This window comes from Oncorhynchus masou, chromosome 2, assembly GCF_036934945.1.
Source record: "Oncorhynchus masou masou isolate Uvic2021 chromosome 2, UVic_Omas_1.1, whole genome shotgun sequence".
Lineage (NCBI taxonomy): Eukaryota > Metazoa > Chordata > Actinopteri > Salmoniformes > Salmonidae > Oncorhynchus > Oncorhynchus masou.
This window is the reverse complement of record NC_088213.1, coordinates 56,495-78,141: the sequence shown is the minus strand read 5'-3', so window position 1 is coordinate 78,141 and position 21,647 is coordinate 56,495. Positions and strand designations below refer to the sequence as shown.

General features: G+C 42.0%; 1 non-coding gene and 1 pseudogene across 1 annotated transcript; both read right to left on the bottom strand.

Annotated features, from left to right (window-relative positions):
• Positions 1-11,661: 11,661 nt before the first annotated feature.
• Positions 11,662-11,733, bottom strand: trnat-cgu (transfer RNA threonine (anticodon CGU)). Its single transcript has one exon. It is a non-coding gene; the product is annotated as a tRNA-Thr (tRNA).
• A 2,854-nt stretch (positions 11,734-14,587) lies between these two features.
• On the bottom strand, positions 14,588-14,705 carry LOC135506357 (5S ribosomal RNA; annotated as a pseudogene).
• Between the last annotated feature and the right edge of the window lie 6,942 nt (positions 14,706-21,647).

Sequence of the window (21,647 nt, the reverse complement as noted above, 5' to 3'; positions counted from 1 at the left end):
CCTGGATGTTAGCCTATGCGGGACGCTAACATAGCCTAGAGAGGTTAAATAAACCTCTTGTAAAAAGAGAACATGGAAGGAGACACAGGAAAGGTACTGAAACACCCCTTTCTTCCCCATATCCCTTAATCCCCTTACATAAATAATGACACACTGCCTTTTCAGATATGAAACAACAAATGAAATTCCTAAACAAAAATAAATACATAACATATACATTCAACTTATTTCATCAGCAAAAAATAATTTCCCCCCCTCTACAAAACAAAGCGCTCCTTCGTAGGCCCACTTCTCCTCAAATAATAGGAGATCTTTTACAGCTGAAAAGAACTCAATCTACTTTTATTCTTGCTTTCACTAATCCTTTAAAAACACATCTTACATCCTGCCCATATCCCGTTTCTATCTTATGTTTCCTACTCAGAAAAATTGACATCTTAGCTTGTCCCAAAATAAAATTTAACATTTTCTTTTCTGTTGTTTACTATATTGAAACCCCAAAATTAAAACAGTGTTATTGAAAAACTCCCCTACAGATTTAAACAAAGATTCCAGCATTTCCAATAGAAGTTTTATCCTCTCACACTCCATAAAACAGTGAAAAATGGTTTCTCTTCTATTACAAAAAGGACATCCATCTCTAACATCTGAGTTAATAACAGATACAAAAGCATTAACTGCAATGATGCCATGTAAAACCCTCCATTGCATATCAAATCAAATCAAATCAAATGTATTTATATAGCCCTTCGTACATCAGCTGATATCTCAAAGTGCTGTACAGAAACCCAGCCTAAAACCCCAAACTGCAAGCAATGCAGGTGTAGAAGCACGGTGGTTAGGAAAAACTCCCTAGAAAGGCCAAAACCTAGGAAGAAACCTAGAGAGGTACCAGGCTATGTGGGGTGGCCAGTCCTCTTCTGGCTGTGCCGGGTAGAGATTATAACAGAACATGGCCAAGATGTTTAAATGTTCATAAATGACCAGCATGGTCGAATAATAATAAGGCAGAACAGTTGAAACTGGAGCAGCAGCACGGCCAGGTGGACTGGGGACAGCAAGGAGTCATCATGTCAGGTAGTCCTGGGACATGGTCCTAGGGCTCAGGTCCTCAGAGAGAGAGAAAGAAAGAGAATTAGAGAGAGCATATGTGGGGTGGCCAGTCCTCTTCCGGCTGTGCCGGGTGGAGATTATAACAGAACATGGCCAAGATGTTCAAATGTTCATAAATGACCAGCATGGTCGAATAATAATAAGGCAGAACAGTTGAAACTGGAGCAGCAGCACGGCCAGGTGGACTGGGGACAGCAAGGAGTCATCATGTCAGGTAGTCCTGGGGCATGGTCTTAGAGCTCAGGTCCTCCAAGAGAGAGGAGAGAATTAGAGAACGCACACTTAGATTCACACAGGACACCGAATTGGACAGGAGAAATACTCCAGATATAACAAACTGACCCCAGCCCCCCGACACATAAACTACTGCAGCATAAATACTGGAGGCTGAGACAGGAGGGGTCAGGAGACACTGTGGCCCCATCCAAGGACACCCCCGGACAGGGCCAAACAGGAAGGATATAACCCCACCCACTTTGCCAAAGCACAGCCCCCACACCACTAGAGGGATATCTTCAACCACCAACTTACCATCCTGAGACAAAGCTGAGTATAGCCCGCAAAGATCTCCGCCATGGCACAACCCAAGGGGGGGCGCCAACCCAGACAGGATGACCACATCAGTGAATCAACCCACTCAGGTGACGCACCCCTTCCACGGACGGCATGAGAGAGCCCCAGTAAGCCAGTGACTCAGCCCCTGTAATAGGGTTAGAGGCAGAGACCCTTTTATCACCAGTACCCTTTTGTAACGGTGGCTTGTATAGTGCTCTCCATGCTAGCTTTACCTTGTCATCAATGCCCAATTTTACCCTCCATGGAGTGTCTTTTCTATTTTTCAATTTATCTTTATTCAACACCTTGACACACCCCCTATACATGTCCTTCCCATTCACCTCATCCAAACCCACCTCCTCCAACCCTCTCAAATCCAGCAATAACACCTTTCTTTCTGACTCTGGGATATTTGGTGTAATCCCTAGTCTTGGAAATGAGACGTCTTCATTTTGTACCTTCTTCTTGTGGCTACTAAGCATACCCCATTCTTCCGCTGACAGAGCCTTCCTGCAGCTCCCCAGCATTTGTCCGACAATCCTTTGTCGACAAGCCACCCGTCTTCCATCCATTAAGGCGGGCCCAGCCATGGCCATTAACTGTTTTAAGGTGATGATTTTGGAGAATCTTGGAGAAATGTGGAACAACTGCTGTTGTACAATCCAGTCTTGCCCCATACACCAGAGGTTCCTCCAACAGCCAATGCACTGACTCCGCTGAAGTTCGTCTGGACACCTTCATTGTGCTCCACACTCTGAGAAGGCCTCTGTAAAACGGAGGTACTCCCTCCCTAGAAATCTGGCTACTATCAACCAGAAATAAAGCCTTCTTTAAACCTAATCCTCCAACCCGCTGTAATACAAGACCTGCCACCCCTCTCCACACCACATTTTCCGGTCCATAAAGCAACCTTTGAATAAAAAAATGGAAAGCAGCAGCCCTACTAGCAAGATGTACAAGACCTTGTCCCCCCTCCTCTTTTGACAAATACAAAACACTTTGTGGAACCCAGTGATATTTATCCCAAAAGAAATCCACAAAAAATGCCTGTATCTTAGCCAGAAGGCCAACTGACAACCAATGCCACAGTGCAGAGGCAATCACATTGTTAACTATAATAGTGCGCCCCCTATATGACATACGAGATAGTAACCAACGCCATCTCCTCATCCTCCCTTCCACCATTTCAACCACCCCACTCCAATTTTTTTCCATAGTCCCCTCATCTCCTAGGTACACTCCAAGATACTTAAAACCTCCCTTACACCATTCTAGCCCCCCTGGCAAAGCCATGATCCCTCCAGACCATTCTCCAATCTGTAAAGCACAACTCTTTTCCCAATTTACCTTTGCAGAGGATATTCCCCTAAAAAGATCAACCGTTAGACTCAAACTATCCACCTCCGCTTGATTTTTCACTAACACAACTACATCATCAGCATAGGCTGAGAGACGAATAGGAGGAATATCCTCTGAAAAGTACACCCCTGCAATGCAACTTCTAATGCTATTTAGTAGTGGCTCTATAGCAATGGCATATAACATTCCTGACAAAGAACATCCCTGCCTAATACCTCTACACACTTTAAAAGGAGCACTCAAACCACCGTTAACTTTCAATACACTTTCAATGTCACCATATATCACCTTTATCATGGCAATAAAACCAGAGCTGAACCCAAACGCCTCAAACGTGTGCCATAAATATTGATGTTCAACTCGGTCAAATGCCTTTTCCTGATCAATTGAAATTAGACCAGCATCCAACACAATAGCCCTAGAGACGTCCAAAAAAATCACAAATCAGAGAAATGTTATCCCCTATCTGCCTGCCAGGAACACAGTAGGACTGATCCGTATGTATGATTTGCCCCATCACCTCCCTCAGCCTGTTGGACAAAGCCTTTGACAATATCTTATAATCAGTGCACAATAAAGCCACCGGCCTCCAGTTCTTCACCTCCCTCGGGTCACCCTTTTTGGGCAGTAGGGTGAGGACAGCCCTTCTGCAGCTTATTGGTAGTAACCCTCCGGTTAAACTATCATTAACTACTTCTAACCAATCCTCTCCCAACATAGCCCAAAAAGACTTAAAAAAGTCAACGGGAAGCCCATCAATGCCTGGTGCCCTTCCATTTTCCATGCCTTTTAATGCAGTGTATAAATACTGCAAAGACAATGGTTGCTCAAGCTCAACCTGAGCTTCTGCAGCCACCTTTGGGAGCCCATCAAAGAACTGCTGTGTCACTGTTTTATCCTCTTTGTACTCACACTTGTAGAGCTCAGCATAGAACTCTACTGCCCTCTTTCTAATTTCACTAGGGCTAGTGAGCTCTTGTCCAACAGCTGATTTGAGACAATGAATAATTTTTCTTTGTCCATTCTTTTTCTCTAAACCAAAGAAAGATTTGGATGAGGCATCCATTTCAGATATTCCCTGAAACTTACTTCTCACCAATGCCCCCTGTGCTCTGACACCCAGCAGGTCTGCCAATGCAGCTTTTCTCCTCTTGAGGGCCTGAGTATGGCCTCAATCTCCTGTGGTCTCAACCAATGTCATGAGTTCCACTATTTCAAACTCTAGGGCTTTCATTGATCTGGTGATATCCTTGGTGACATTCCTCGTGTATTGATTACAAAATTGTTGAATCTGGATTTTCCCTATATCCCACCACTGTTGAAGGGATACAAAACTGGCCTTTTGAGACCTCCACCTCTCCCAGAAAAAAACTGAAACAGTTCCTGAAGTGAGCATCACTCAATAAAGTTATATTAAAATGCCAGTATGCGCTTTTGGGTTTTACATCGTTAATGAACACCACCTCTGTTATTAAACAATGATCAGAAAATCCCACTGGGGTTATCACACTTGATTTACAGACCTGAGATTGATGCTCAAAAACATAAAACCTATCTAACCTGGCCATAGAGATGATGTTCTCTCTCACATGCGCCCTCGTGTACTGCCTTGTTCCTCCATGTTGACTCCGCCAAATATCACACAGTTCATGTGTTACAATGAGGCGTTTTAAAAAATTCCTTGAGGTTATATGAGGTTCTTGGTGATTTCTATCTAAATCGCCAACTGTGCATTTAAAATCCCCAGCAATAAATACATAATCTTCTTTGTTACATTTCTCAATGGTATTTGATAATGTCTCTAAAAAACATACCCTCTCAACTGTCACCACTGGGGCATATACATTTATCAGACACATAGTGATGTTTTCATACCTTGCTCTAACTTTTAATAACCTCCCCTAAACTACCTCTTCAACCTCATATGACAAAGGCAAAAACCCTTTTGAGAACAAGATAGCCACACCCCCACTTTTTGAGTTTTTATGACTACACACCACTGTCCCCCCCACTCCTGTTGCCACAACTTCATTTTCCAAATTACTATGCGTTTCTTGTAGAAAATCTATGTCACTTCCCTTTCCCCTAATTAACTCATACACCATGGCTCTTTTTTTTACCATCTCTTGCCCCATTTACGTTTAAAGAAGAAATCTTAAAACTGCTCATGGATGAAAAAAATATACAGAGGAAGATACAGCCACCACATCTCTTTACAGAGTTAAAACTGCAACTGAACTCTTTCATTTTCTTTAGAATTTACATCACTTATCACTCTCGTGACCACTTTCTTGAGTCTAGCAATTTCAGGGCTTTTCAAACTTCCCCCTGTAATTTTTGACATCAGAAACTTTGCTGATTCAATAAACAATTCACGTTCAGGGAAGAAATCAGTTACATTGTAATCCTGCATATATTTCTTCCCTTTTGTCAACTTCAGAAATTGACGTATCTTCTCGATCCCATACCTCCCTTCCACCCCATTTATCTCACTATATTGTTGTGACGGGTCAGATGACTCACTCTCGCTATCCTCCCCAGAAGAAAACTCCACCATCTCTACAACTTGTTCATCTTCAACTGATTTATCAATCTCTACCTTTCTCTTAGAATTAGACCCTTCACCACCCTTTAAATTCTTCCTTTTACTCCTCGGTATTTTGAAAACATCCGCTTCCTTTTCCGTTATTTCAATCTCCTTGACCTCCTATTTCATTTTCCAGCAACACCTCAGCGACGGCAGTCGCAATCTTACCTACTGTTTCCCCTCCCTCTTTGTTCTGATCTACCACAATTGCCCCCATATCCACAATGCCTTCCTCTCCTACTTTTCCAACCACATCTGCCCACCTTCTCCCTTCCCCTGCACCCTTAGCATGTTCATCCCTTCGCAGTGGTGCGTTAGTTGCACCAGCACTAGAGCTACTACCAAGCTCAGCGCGCTCATTCTCGGGACAACTACGCACCAAATGCCCCTCTCTTCCACAGCCAAAGCATTTAATTGATTCAGTAGATGCATAGAAGACATAATCAAATCCATCAATCTTCAAACTGAACGCTAAATTCAGTTCATCTCCGTCCTTCTTTAAAATCATATGCACTTGTCTCCTATGAGACACGACATGTTTCAACAACGGAGATTTGCATCCAAAAAGAACCTTCTTTATTGTAGATACGATTTGACCATGTCGAGATAACTCTCACTCCAACACTTCATCTCTAACAAATGGTGGCACGTTAGAAAGTATAACTTTCTTCGCCGGATTCATAAGCGGAAATACCGGCGTCTGTGTCTCCCGCAACACAACACCCCTCTCAACTATCTTATTCACCTTTTCAATTGAATCTAAGAATATCACTACAGTGCTATTCATCCTTGAGGCTGATTTGATGCTATCATACCCAATGATAGCACCCACAGCCAAGCTACATTCTTCCACTGAACACCCGGCCGCAGCAGGAATCTTTACTCCATGCCTCCGACTAAGTTTTTCAAACTCTACACTTCCGCGATTGGCCATTGAAACCAGCCCCACCCGCTGGTTGTGCCCTCGCGAAAAACCAACCTCAAAGATCCCACCACCCCTATACGTGCTTAGTGATAGTTAAACAAGATACCCTTAAAACAACTAAACTAATCAATATATATATATATATATACATACCAAAACCCAATAGAGTGAAAAGAAATTCCATTTGCTCTCACAATAACTCCTGCTTGACGACTCACTCCCAGCGTGCACTCCGACGAGAGAGAGCGAGAGAGAGACAAACACACACACACACACACACACTATTCTGGCCCAATTTCTTTTTTAAATGGCGGGAAACGGGGGACCCCATTGAAGGGCGCTTCGCCCCTTTTTTCAGTTTGAATGTTTCTTTCCTTCTCTTCTTCTGCTAGCAAGCTAAATTTTATAAAAAAAACTTCACACACCCTTAAAAAAGTGCTTTCTGGACCGTTTGTCAAATTCTTTTGAATTTTGTGTCAATTACACACGTATAAGAACTGTATCAACATACCTGATGTTTTGTCCATTTACAATATGATTTCATAGGAAGTCAAAGTCAAAAGTCACTCTTTTTGGGGCCAAATGCCATAAGAAATTTGACATGCTCAAAAATACTGCAGAAATGCTAAATTGACTGGCCTGATGAACACAGAATGGTTGGGCAGTGATAGTTGTTCCTTTCCATCACTCGTTATGTTGATTTCATCATGTCCATTTGGTGATGTTTTTTTCACTATAGAATCATATTGCATGTGCACGTGCATTTGCAATACGTTTCAATGGGCATTTACCATCACGAATTTGGCATGCTCAAAAATCCTGCAGGAATGCAACATTGAATGGCCCGATGAACTCGGGATGGTCGGGCAGTGATAGTTGTTCCTTTCCATCACTCGTTGTGTTGATTCCAAATGCACGTGCATTTGCAATACGGTTCAATGGGCATTTACCATCACAAATTTGTCGTGCTCAAAAATCCTGCAGAAATGCCAAATTGACTGGCCTGATGAACTCGGGATGGCTGGGCAGTGATTCTGGTACCTCTCCATCGCTCGTTAGGGTTGATTTCAGAATGTCACTTTTGGTGATGGTACCTCATTGTTTAAACATATTGCAAATGGACAAGAGTCACCAGCAAGTCACCGTCCATCAGTCAATTAGATATCATTCTGACACCAAACTGATACAAACTGACACCAAACCCACTTTTCCCAACTCGTTTAGTAGCCAACTATCACAACGCCTTCGGTTCAAACCATAAAAAAAAACATAATACACGTAGTTACATTCTAGCTGCAGGTCCATTTCTTATGTTATGTGTAGGCCTAGCTGAGGCGACCCCGAATCCCAAGTTTCGGCTCGATAGGTCATTTGGTGTCCGAGCAAAACCATAATTGGTGCTGAAAATCCACTTTTTTCCATGACTTGCTACAGGGTCCTTGAATGAGCTATCGGACAGAAACGTTGGGTTCTGTCTCTATGGGCCGAGACGGTCACAATGCACCTAGTCTTGTGACTCTGGGACATTTCTAAATGTCGACATTTTCGTGATGCAAAAATGAATTGAAGTCATTGCAAATGTACGAGGCTCTTTCTCAGTCCGAGAACCTTCTAGAGCGACGTAACTCACCAAGCACTATCGACCTGAGGTCTAGAACACGATTCTAAAGTTTCGGAACTCTAGGTCTGACGGTTCTTTAAAAGTTCCAACAAGGTTAACTAATGCAGGGAATGTATGTCTCTACACACCCCAACGGGTCCCTCCTTCCAAGCTGTGTGTGTGTGTGATTTTAGTTTTCCATTGAAATTTTATGGGAAAAATGACTGATTTACAGTTCATGGGGTTTGCCTAATCACACATATGAAGTTTTGGAAAGATCAGATTTTTTTAACCCCTCGAAACAGCCCATGAGACACCAATTATGGCACTTCCGGTTGGCACAGGAAGCTATAACAACACACATCCTCATTGGGATATTCTATTACAGAATCCTGAGTTTTAAGTCTTTACCATAAAAACTGACTGATTTACTCAGGGTTGAATGCACTATCAAACTGCAGGCAGGTTATGGATATACACTTTTAGGGCGATTTTAACCACTTCCGGTTGGTCCAGGAAGCTTAGAATCGACACAGGTTGACCTTATAGTGGCCTGATGGACTGGTACCGAAGACAGGTTCATACGGCATTCATAACCCATATAAGCTCCAGGTTGAATTTAGGGGAGCAGGCAATGTATTCCTATGGGGAGAGATATCATTGTATTCTATGAGATCAAAAAACCCTGTTTTACTGTTAAGGGTTAATGCCACACGGTCAAAGTTAGGCTTGCACGGATCGGAAGGACCTTAGGAACATTCCTATGGTTGAATTGTCCTTCTAAACCTAACGGTTCCGCCGCTGTCACCCAAAAGCAAATGCCGTTGTGGTGCAGGCTTCATTTTGGGCTTACTTTTCTCATGGTCGCTGCGCTTAGACCGAGCGAGCTACGGTCAAGCGGGATATCTCGTTGAACTCGGCACGGCCTAGAGATTAAGTTTATGCCATTGCCCGCTCTCTGTGTCTTTAGGCACCGCAGTTTTTTACTCCATCCTTGCTGTGTGTGTGTGAGAGAGCTTTTTTTTACATCTGCTAGGAGAAATGACTGATTTACAGTTCAGGAGGGTTACCTAGTCACACATTTTAAGTTTTAAAAAGATGTGACTTTTTTAACCCTTCAAAACAGACAGTGTGACCCAATTAAAGGCACTTCCGGTTGGCACAGGAAGCTATAGGTAAACACATGTCTTGACTGAGGTAGCCTCTTTCAGAATCCTGAGTTTTAATTTTTTACGTTAAGAATTGACTGATCCACACAGGTTTGAATAGAGTGATTTTCATCATGACGGGTGATGTGTTTCAAAACACTTTTAGGGTGATTTTCACCACTTCCGGTTGCTTCAGGAAGCTTATAATTGACACAGGTAGACCTCATAGTGGTCTGATGGACTGTCACAGAAGACAGGTTCATAAGGCATTCATAACCCACATAGGCTTCAGGTTGAATTTAGAGGTGAAGCCAATGTATTCCTATGGGGAGAGAAGTCAATGCAAACTGTTTGATGTAAACACCTTCTTTTAACTGTTAAGGGTTAATGCCACACGGTCAAGGTTAGGCTTGCACGGATCGGGAAGACCTCAGGTACGTACCTGAGGTCGAATTTTGCTTCTCACCTTAACGGTTCTCTCACTGTCACCCAAAAGCAAATGACATTGAGGGCCAGGCTTCATTTTGGGCCTTCTTTTTCAAGGTCACTGCACTCAGAGCGAGCTATGGTCAAGCGGGCGTCTCGTTGAACTCGGCACAGTCTGGGGACTATGGTGATGCCATTTTTTGTGTTGATTTCAGTATGCCATTTTGGTGATGGTCCCTCTCCGTTTAAACATATTGCAAATGCACAAAAGTCAACTAGCAAGTCAGTGTCCATCAGTCAATTAGATGTCATTCTGACACCAAACTGATATCAATTGACACCAAACCCACTTTTTCCAACTCATTTAGAAGCCAACTATCACATATGTCAGAGCAGGCCCATAATTCACAGCGCCTTTAGTTTAAAATATAATAAAGATGTAAAACACATAGTTACGTTCTAGCTACGGGTCCAGTTCGGACATTATGTGTAGTCCTATGTGAGGCGACCCCGAATCCCGAGTTTCGGCTCGATAGGTCCTTTGGTGCCCGAGTAAAACCCTAATTGGTGCTGAAAATCCACTTTTTCCATGCCTTGCTATGGGGTCTTTGAATGAGCTATCGGACAGAAACGTTGGGGTCCGTGTCTATGGGCCGAGCCGGTTTCAAAGCACCTAGTCTTGTGTCCTGAGACTTTTCTAAATGTCGCCATTTTCGTAATGGTCAAAATGAATTGAAGTCATTGCAAATGTACAAGGCTGTTTCTCAGTCCGAGAACCTTCTAGAGCCACCTAACTCACCACGCACTATCGACCCGAGGTCTAGAACAGGATTCTAAAGTTTCGGAACTCTAGGTCTGACGGTTGTTTTTTAGCTCGAACAAAGCTAACTATTGGAGGCACTGTCTGTCTCTACGCACCCCAATACGTCCCTCCTTCCAAGTTGTGTATCTGTGTGATTTAGTTTTCCTTTGAATTTTTATGGAAAAAATGACTGATTTACAGTTCATGGGGGTTGCCTAATCACACATATGAAGTTTTGGACAGATCTGATTTTTTTAACCCTTCGATACAGCCCCTGAGACACCAGTTATGGCACTTCCGGTTGGCACAGGAAGCTATAAGTCAACACATATCCTCATTGGGGTGTGCTTTTACGGAATCCTGAGTTTTAAGTCTTTATGTTAGGAATTGACTGATTTACACATGGTTTAATCCACTATGTCTATCAAACTGCAGGCAGGGTATGGATATACACTTTTAGGGCGATTTTAACCACTTCCGATTGGTCCAGGAAGCTTAGAATCAACACAGGTAGACCTCATACTGGCCTGATGGACTGTTACCGAAGACAGGGTCATACGGCATTCATAACCCATATAGGCTTCAGGTTGAATTTAGGGTGCAGGCAATGTATTCCTATGGGGAGAGAAGTCAATGCAAACTGTTTGATGTAAACACCTTATTTTAACTGTGAAGGGTTAATGCCACACGGTCAAGGTTAGGCTTGCACGGATCGGGGGGACCTTAGGAACGTACCTGAGGTCGAATTGTGTTTCTCCCCCTAACGGTTCTCTCACTGTCACCCAAAAGCAAATGACATTGTGGTGCAGGCTTCATTTTGGGCCTACTTTTCTAATGGTCGCTGCGCTTAGACCGAGCGAGCTACGGTCAAGCGGGATATCTCGTTGAACTCGGCACGGCCTAGGGATTATGGTAATTCCATTGCCTGCTCTCTGTGTCTTTAAGCACCGCACTTTGTCACTCCGCACTTTGTCACTCCATCCAAATTTGACTTTATGCAATGAATATCTGTAAAATTTGATTTACTCCTTTACTCCTCAATTCAAGAAGCAGTTTTGGTAGGGTAGTGTTCAAATATTGATACAACATGATTTTTCTACAAAGTCCTCCAATGAATGTAAATGGAATCAGAAGTCTTTTCTATAAAGGCACGGATGGGATTTGAACCCATGATTTTCAGTTTACGAGACCGACGCCTTACCACTTGGCCACCATGCCTCTCTATAATAATGCAATATATATATATGTATATATTTATCAACATTCTGAAAGTAGCAGTTGTGCAAATGTGAATTTGGCACACAAACTCAGTGGAGAAAGGACCTCGTACATATACAGCATGCACTCCCCCTCTGAGCTTCCATCCCATTTAATTTGCAGATAAAACGCAATATTAATACAATGTACTTTTTATATACACCACTCCATTGAAACGACAATTAAATGATAGCAGCAATTCTTAAAACAGGTACGGACAGGGATCGAAAACATGAACTTCAGTTTTTGAAAATGATGCCATAAAAGTTGGCAACCATGCCACTTCTGTTCTATAAATGTACTAACAGGGATTGAACGCATGTTCTTCAGATTACAAGACCAAATGATTTAGCACATCTCTGTTTCCTGCTTAAAATTTCAACATTCTGTAGAAGTTGGGTCTTTGGGTCTTTGCAAAAAAAACATGTAGGTGCTGGGGATTGAAACCAAGACCTCATACATGCAAAGCATACGCTCTACCACTGAGCTACAAGGGGAAGTATCTCTACGATACAGCCACTTTACGTATTTGCGGTCCTACAGGATTCCCCAACTTCTCTTTTGAGAGTATTCACTTGTTAAATTAGCTTTTGCACAACTCCCACTTTCCTCAATGTTGACATTCTAAGAATGAAATAGATGTGCAAAGTCATCTGTTTTTGTTAACTGAAGCACATGGGTTCAATCCCTGTTCAACGTTTATGGTAGATAGCTGATATTATGGAAATGTACTTTCATTACAACAGTGTAAAGAAAAGGTCAATTGTATTGATATGGCCACTGCGACCTGTATGCTCTAGTCGGCTGGCCCTTGCTACACATTAGTCGCCAGAACCATTGGCTCCAGGTCATCTGTAAGTCTATGCTAGGTAAAGCTCCGCCTTATCTCAGCTCACTGGACACCTACCCATAGAACGTGATCCAGCAGGTGTATCTCACTGGTCATTGCAAAAATTGCTGAAGCTGGAGACTTATATTTTGTTAGAGTTGCGTTAATTCGAATCTGGTATCAGGATAAGTATGATACTGAGTCACCGATTGTATAATATGTATTTTTTATTAGCTTAGCAATAAGTGGTAAATGCAATTTTTGTATATACGGGCTCTCTATCCCACCTCGCAGGGAAAACAGAAAACTGACTTGTTCTTGACAAAGATATTATAAATATACTCTGACAGAAATAGTTCCTGCTTCCGAGCAGGCCTGTCAGAGTAGAGACTGGGCGTGGTTTAGACTCACCCAGCCTATCGTTGATTGTTGGCCCAGCCCCCTAAGCGCTTCAGTTGATAGATGTAACTGTTGCTGTGAAGAATATCTCTGCGTTCATGCTCGATACCGTTATCTCGCACCTGGCTCCTGTTTTCTAACAAAATACCGTTTGTTCTTGCAACACTACATTCTGAATGTGCCCCCCCAACTCATTGCACAGTTCCTGTCTTCATGTTATTCTGTATTTTTCCATCATGAGAAAGGCCCATGGCCCTGAAACTGTTAACAATGTTTCAAGTCAGCTGTGTTGCATGACACATACATACATCCACATAAGCCAACAGCAGATAATATTCAATCACATATATGGTAACGGGCTATAGTGCATAACACAGAATCCTCATAATCCCCCTTTTTACACCCCCAAGGGGTGTAACCACACCATCCGATATACTAGGTTGCTGATGAACCCAGGAACTTTAAACCTTTATTATGTGAATGTATGAAGTGATGCACGTCCCTTTGTTGATTAACATATATATAAACTGGAGTTTTTGATTCCCCCTTTTGACACCCACAAGGGTGTCACTCATTATCCTTTATTTCAGCGGTCCCAATATAGTAATATGTTAATAGCATTTCATGAAAATAATAAAAAGTTTATTATTAATAAAACTTTTTTTTTATAGAAAAACAGAAAAGAAAAATCAACCAACAAATTGAAAAATAAATAAACAAGTGATATATGCTTTTGTCTCCCCCTTTTGATACCCATAATGGTATCACTTATCAATAACAGGATAAAACTTTGTTTGTTTATTACAATAAACAGGTAAGATTCAGCCCACAAAAACATAAACAACAGAAAGAGAGTTGTATTTCAAGACAGTTTAGAGAAGGTGGTCATAAGAGTTCTTCATATCAATTGCAAATTGTGAGGCATGAGCAGTTGTGAAATGTTGCGAAAGGCCCTTCTGAAAGCACACGATATGGTATTTCGTGGCACGGTCTCATACCTTACTTCATCTTGCAAAAGAAGCTCATGGTCCACTATCTGCTGCTCCAGAGTCAAGGCCAGGTCCCGCCCCATGTCACCACGGAGCACATGAGCAACTGGCTGGTGTCTCAGGGCAAAACATCCCTTAGGGAGAGGTGAGTACCACATCAGCACTCACCTTCACTGCCATTCCATGCCAGCAGCACTCCAGGAGGTGTGGGTAAAATAAACAACAGAAGAATCAGAAGCCAGGAAAGGTGAATTGCTCTGTGTTTTATTTGAAGGGTGTAGAAGGAAACCCCGGAGGAGGGAAACGACCTCGCTCGGCTGATAAGAGAATGAGAGTTAGAGACATACTACAAGTTAGTGAGCTTTTTCACCATTTAGATAAGCATCTTTGTGTCACTCAAAAAGTGGAAGAAATTGCATATACTGTAGCCATAATTTGTAGCACAGATCCTTGGTTGAAATACAAACTAACCTTGCTTACTTATTTCAAAGCGAGGGCACATATTTCAGCTTTGTGGGAAAAAACGGACAAAGAGTTGAAATTCCACAAGGCAGTGATGCTGTTGAAATGATGCAAGAGCACCCCCTAGTGGACAAAATGCTTACAGGACCTAGTATTCCCAGGCGGTCTCCATCCAAGTACAAACCAGGCCCGACCCTGCTAAGCTTCCGAGATCAGACGAGATCAGGCGTACTCAGGCCGGTGTGGTCGTAAGCAAGAAACCATCTCTTGGTACACTATATAAAGTCAAAGTGAGTCTGATTAACAGCTGTTGCATTTTCACCATTTCGATAAGCATCTTTGTGTCACTAAAAAAGTGGAAGAAATTGCATATACTATGGCCATAATTTGTAGCACATATTGTTGGATGAAATACAAACTAACCTTGCTTACTTATTTCAAAGCGAGGGCACATATTTCAGCCTTGTGGGAAAAAACAGACAGAGTTGAAATTCCACAAGGCAGTGACAAAAAGCTTACAGCACCTGGTATTCCCAAGCGGTCTCCCATCCAAGTACTAACCAGACCCTACCCTGCTTAGCTTCTGAGATCGGACAAGCTCAATCTCTTGGTACACTATATAAAGTCACCGTGTCGCTTACACTTCGGGGGACAGAGAAATGTCCACCTTGTGACACACTGAAAAGCTCAAAACTTGCTTTCATTTCCAGACCATATATTTCACTCTTGTGGGGGGGGGGAAGAGGGCATATCCTTGGTTCATACTTATGATGACAACTTCATGGACTAGGGCCCTATAAAATACAGCGCACCCACACGGAATCACGAAATACAGACATTAAACCGAAATTCAACAATATTCAAAAATGCTTTGAACTAAGGAGGAAATCAACTCAATCCCTTCAACTTGTTAGAAAATCCATTCATTTGCCCAAGTGAATCATAAGACACGAACAAAATGCATCAGTGATTCGTATTTCCACGCAACTTTCCGAAACTGCACAGGACTGCCCAGTATCTGTGCGCATGCGTGCGGAGCGCAAAGTAGCCTATGCCAGCCTGGCAGAATTATATCATGATTATTTGCATCAATTCAGTGGCCATTTTTTTTGCAAACTCCGCAATCACATGAGCGCTACAGCAACGCCGCTTAACCAAACAAAGGTCTCTTCCTGGCGCACACTTGCCTTTATAAAGGGTAACAACACCCCAAAATCGACATGTCTTCCGTTTTTCCCAGACCTCAAAAGTGGTTCCCTGCTCGGGTTTTAAACATTGTCTTGGTTATAGAACATCCAATCGTGTTATATTTCTATTAAAAATGTGTACTTTTGAGAGCGAAAACCTGTAGAAGCAGAGACAAACGGTCAACGGGGAAATGTTAACGTAGAATAGGGGGATTTTTTCTGGGGGGGGTTTGGCAAAAGGGATTTTACATGAACATTAGGTAGCTAAATAAGGTTAGCAAGATGCTGCTACACTTGACCGTGGTATTTGTTCATGTTTAGCAACTCCCAATTAGCGCATTCCTCTAGGACAGGAAATTCCATTGAAAGTGGCATCAACTTCTGGGGATCCTGTCAACTGATCCTATTCAGTTTCAAACATCCATGCTGCACAGGCGTGTGAACCATCCTTTATGTTTAGTGCAATAACTGTTTTAAACACAACAGATCACTTGTGCCTAAATTCAACCCAAAACCAACAACTATTCAGTCAGTGTTAAGAGCAGTTGTTTGAAACCAATCGGAAAGGCAAGCCAAGCTTGCCAGCCGCTCTTGATTTCCATTTGACTGACCATCAGTTTGACACAACACTGAACTCTAGCCAACCAAAAGGATAACATTGAGTAAAAAGGTGTAGGTGACGCCAACATTGTTGATACTCCCCATCCCGTATCCGGGATCGTGAATAAAGCCTCAGGCTCATTAGCATAACGCAACGTTAACGATTTCTGAAAATCGCAAATAAAATGAAAATAATGCGCCTGCTCTCAAGCTTAGCCTTTTCTTAACAACACTGTCATCTCAGATTTTCAAAATATGCTTTTGAACCATAGCAATTCACTAATTTGTGTAAGAGTATGCTAAGCTAGCTTAGCATTTTGAGTAGCATTTAGCACGCAACATTTACACAAAAACCAGATAACCAAATAAATAAAATCATTTACCTTTGAAGAGCTTCGGATGTTTTCAATGAAGAGACTCTCAGTTACATAGCAAATGTTCAGTTTTTCCTGAAAGAATCTTTGTGTAGGAGAAATCGCTCCGTTTTGTACATCACATTTGGCTACCGAAACGAACCGAAAATTCAGTCACCAACAAAGTTAAACTTTTTCCGAATTAACTCCATAATATCGACCGAAACATGGCAAACGTTTGGAATCAATCCTCAAGGTGTTTTTTCACATATCTCTTCTTTGATATATCGTTCGTGGAAGCCTGCTTTCTTCTCTGAATTCCATGGAAAAATACTTGCAGCTGAGGTTTGCGCACCAATTTCGGCACAGGACACCGGGCGGACACCTGGTAAATGTGGTCTCTTATGGTCAATCTTCCAATGAAATGCCTACAAATACGTCACAATGCTGCAGACACCTTGGGGAAACGACAGAAAGGGCAGGCTCATTCCTCTCGCATTCACAGCCATATAAGGAGACAATGGAAAACGGAGCCTCAAAAATCCTGCTCATTTCCTGGATGCCGTTTCATCTTGGTTTTGCCTGTAGCTCACGTTCTACGGCACGCACAGAGAATATCTTTGCAGTTCTGGAAACGTCAGAGTGTTTTCTTTCCAAAGCTATCAATTATATGCATAGTCGAGCATCTTTTTGTGACAAAATATTGCGCTTAAAACGGGCACGTCTTTTTATCCAAAAATTAAATAGCGCCCCCAGAGTTAACAGGTTAACCTTTTCACACGCGAGTTCCAAATATCTTCAACAGTCGCCCCAGTGGGAGTTGATTTTACGCGCGTGTTGTCAGAATGCACTCACCGTTCCAACATGTGGACATTTAACCCGTGCTGACCTCAGACCAAGGCACACTACCTGCTAATTTTCTATAGGCTGTTTCAACTTCTAATTTTGCCTCATTCATTCACAAAAGTAGCCCATTTAACTGTTGCAGACCATTTCTATTTGAGAATTTAATGAGCCAGGTAAACTTTCCTTCAAAAGAAAGCCCAAGCACTTCCCAGATCAAGTATACAGTCCTTTGCATATTTATTGCCTTCCTTACAAATAACTGTGGACATGCGTGCATTCCGATCAAAGTGACTTATTTTCTGTGTAACGTGTTGTCGTTTCTACTGTAGCGTACCATAAGTATAATGTACTTAGCATTAGCTCATATTCAGTACCACCTTCAAAAGTGTTTTACACACGTGTCCATTACAATCTAGGCAAGAATCAGAAAGCATGAATAAAACGCTAACGCCATACAATGCAGTCAGGTTATCACGTACGCGTCTGTCAGACTAATGGTGATCTCAACTGGAGTACCCCCATTGTCTTGAATGCACTGAAGTCGTTAGTTGATTTGAACACGGCATCAGAGTGTAAACTATGGTACCTCAGGGTTGCCAGATCAGACCCCCTTTCCAGGGATATTTAGCTTAGAAAAACTGTCTGCCCCGCCATTTATTGTTGATAAATCCCCCATCTTATTAATATTTCCTGCATCATCCTCTCCATAATACCTTCCCCCAAGGACTTCACCTCCCAAAATGGATTGAGCTATATCTTGCAACTCTGTTTAGCTTTCGTGCTAAGGTTGTATTGGCTTTTTGATTAGTTAACTGTAAACTACTTGTCATGTGTATGCCGTAACAAGTACAAAGATTTGTCACATGCTGAAGTGGCCAAACTAAGTTAAGACCTCAGGAAATGGGCACAGTGAACGGCATTCTGGGATTAGGGAGCTCTTGCTTGACAAACATGGCTGCCATATTTTCCAAAAAAGGACCGCAAAAACATAAGAAATAGGTTGTTCCAACCTGTAAACGAACAGTAGGCTTTCAATTGCGAGCACTTGTTTTTCACCTGTCTACTGGAAGTTGATGCTGTTGCTATGCAACCTCTTGCTAGCTATCTAGCATAACAAATTACTGGTTAGACATTATACGACTTTGGGTGTGTTCTTAAATTCAATCAGGAGTTCCAGAATGCGCTCATGAATTCAGAGCGTTGTCACATTGTCTGTTTGTGAATTCAGAGCAGAGTAGACAGCCAGAGCGAATTTACGAAAGCACCCGAATGTCCATTGAGAACGCACAATGCTAAGCTCTGAATGACCGGAATAATCACGTCAAACATTGGGTAGATTTCCTGAAGATTTGCATTATTGGCCCTAAAGTACGGAAATAGTGTCCTCTTCGTGTATTCCTCATATTTGCCGAATTTAGTACGACATCCTGGAACATTTGGCATACTAAATGTATCCATAGTATTTTTTTATTTCTATTTTATTTCACCTTCATTTAACCAGTTAGGCTAGTTGAGAACAAGCTATCATTTACAACTGCAACCTGGCCAAGATAAAGCAAAGCAGTTCGACACATACAACAACACAGAGTTACAGATGGAATAAACAAACATACAGTCAATAATACAGTAGAAAAAGTCTATATACAGTGTGTGCAAATAAGGAAAGGATAAGGGAGGTAAGGCAATAAATAGGCCATGGTGGCGAAGTAATTACCATTCCAGTGTTTAATTGCTATATTGTAGATGCGCAGAAGATGAATGTGCAAGTAGAGATACTGGGGTGCAAAGGAGCAAGATAAATAAATAAATACAGCAAGGGGATGAGGTAGTTGGATGGGCTATGTACAGGTGCAGTGATCTGTGAGCTGCTCTGACAGCTGGTGCTTAAAGCTTAGTGAGGGAGATCTGAGTCTCCAGCTTCAGTGATTTTTGCAGTTTGTTCCAGTCATTGGCAGCAGAGAACTGGAAGGTAAAGGCGGCCAAAGGAAAAATTGGCTTTGGGGGTGACCAGTGAGATTCTCCTGTTGGAGCATGTGCTATGGGTGGGTGCTGATATGGTGACCAGTGAGTGAGCTGAGATAAGGCGGGGCTTTACCTAGCAGAGACTTGTAGATGACCTGGAGCCAGTGGGTTTGGCGACGAGTATGAAGCGAGGGCCAGCCAACGAGAGCATATAGGTTGCAGTGGTGGGTAGTAAATGGGGCTTTTGGATTGGAGATGCTTAATGTGAGTCTGGAAGGAGAGTTTACAGTCTATCCTGACACCTAAGTATTTGTAGTCCACATATTCTAAGTCAGAACCGTCCAGAGTAGTGATGCTGATCGGGTGGACAGGTGCTGGCAGCTATCGGTTGAAGAGCATGCATTTAGTTTTACTTGCATTTAAGAGCAGTTGGAGGCCATGGAAGTAGAGTTGTATGGCATTGAAGCTCATCTGGAGATTAGTTAACACAGTGTCCAAAGAAGGGCCAGAGGTATACTGGTATACTATGATATATTTATACAGGTATACTATGACCAATAAGCATACTAAATACTCAATTCATGTCACAAACAGTACAGTTAGTGCGAGTATTCAAACACAGCTAAGGCCAAATCAGGAAGTGCAGTCACCTTTTAATCCTGAATGACAATTGTCTTGCCTCATAGAGATAGATACATCTTCTCTGGGCTGATTAATATAACAGCCAGTGAAAGTGCAGGGCGCCAAATTCAAAAGAACAGAAATCTCATAATTAAAATTCCTCAGACATACAAGTATTTCACGCCATTTTAAAGATACACTTATTGTTAATCCCACCACAGTGCCCGATTTCAAATAGGCTTTAAGGCGAAAGCAACACAAACAATTGTTAGGTCAGAGCCAAGTCACAGAAAAACACAGTCATTTTTCCAGCCAAAGAGGAGTCACAAAAATCTGAAATAGAGATCAAATGAATCACTAACCTTTGATGATCTTCATCAGATGACAGTCATAGGACTTCATGTTACACAATACATGTATGTTTTGTTCGGTAAAGTTCATATTTATAAAGAATCTCAGTACACGTTGGAGCGTTATGTTCAGTAGTTCCAAAAACATCCGGTGATTTTGCAGAGAGCCACATCAATTTACAGAAATACTCATAATAAATGTTGATGAAAATAAAATTGTTAAGCACAGAATTAAAGATATATTTCTGCTTAATGCAACCGCTGTGCCAGATTTCAAAAAACCTTTACGGAAAAAGCAAACCATGCAATAATACGTACGGCGCTCAGAGCCCAAACAAGCCAAAAAGATATCCGCCATATTGTGCAGTCAACAGAAGTCAGAAAAGACATTATAAATATTCACTTACCTTTGATGATCTTCATCAGGATGCACTCCCAGGAATCCCAGTTCCACAATAAATGTTTGTTTTGTTCGATAATGTCCATCATTTATGTCCAAATAGCTACTTTTGTTAGCGAGTTTTGTAAACAAATCCAATCTCATGAAGCGTGTTCACTAGGAGCAGACGAAATGTCAAAAAGTTCCATTACAGTCCGTAGCAACATGTCAAACGATGTATAGAATCAATCTTTAGGATGTTGTTAAAATAAATCTTAAATAAATTCCAACTGGAGAATTCCTTTGTCTGTAGAATTGCGATGGAACAGAGCTCGCCCTCATGTGAACGAGCGTCACGAGCTCAAGGCATTCTGCCAGACCTCTGACTCATTCCCCTCTCATTCGCCCTCACCTCACAGTAGAAGCATCAAACAGGTTCTAAAGACTGTTGGCATCCAGTGGAAGCCTGTTGACATCTAGAAAGTGCAACATGACCAATATCCCACTGTGTCTTCAATAGGGAATGAGTTGAAAAACGACCAACCTCAGATTTCCCACTTCCTGGTAGGATTTTTTCTCAGGTTTTTGCCTGCCATATGTGTTCTGTTATACTCACAGACATCATTCAAACGGTTTTAGAAACTTCGGAGTGTGTTCTATCCACATATACTAAATATATGCATATCTCAGCTTCTGGGACTGAGTAGCAGGCAGTTTACTCTGGGCACCTCTGGACAAGAAGATAATAAGAAGCCATAAGAAGATAAAAGACTCATCTATGTATCTGTGCCAATATAGTGTCTGTGACAGCATGGGCAGCGCCATTGAGGCTATCTTCATATTAAAGTAGTAACATTTCTTCTTCACAATTGTCTGAGCCCTTCTGATGACCCGATTT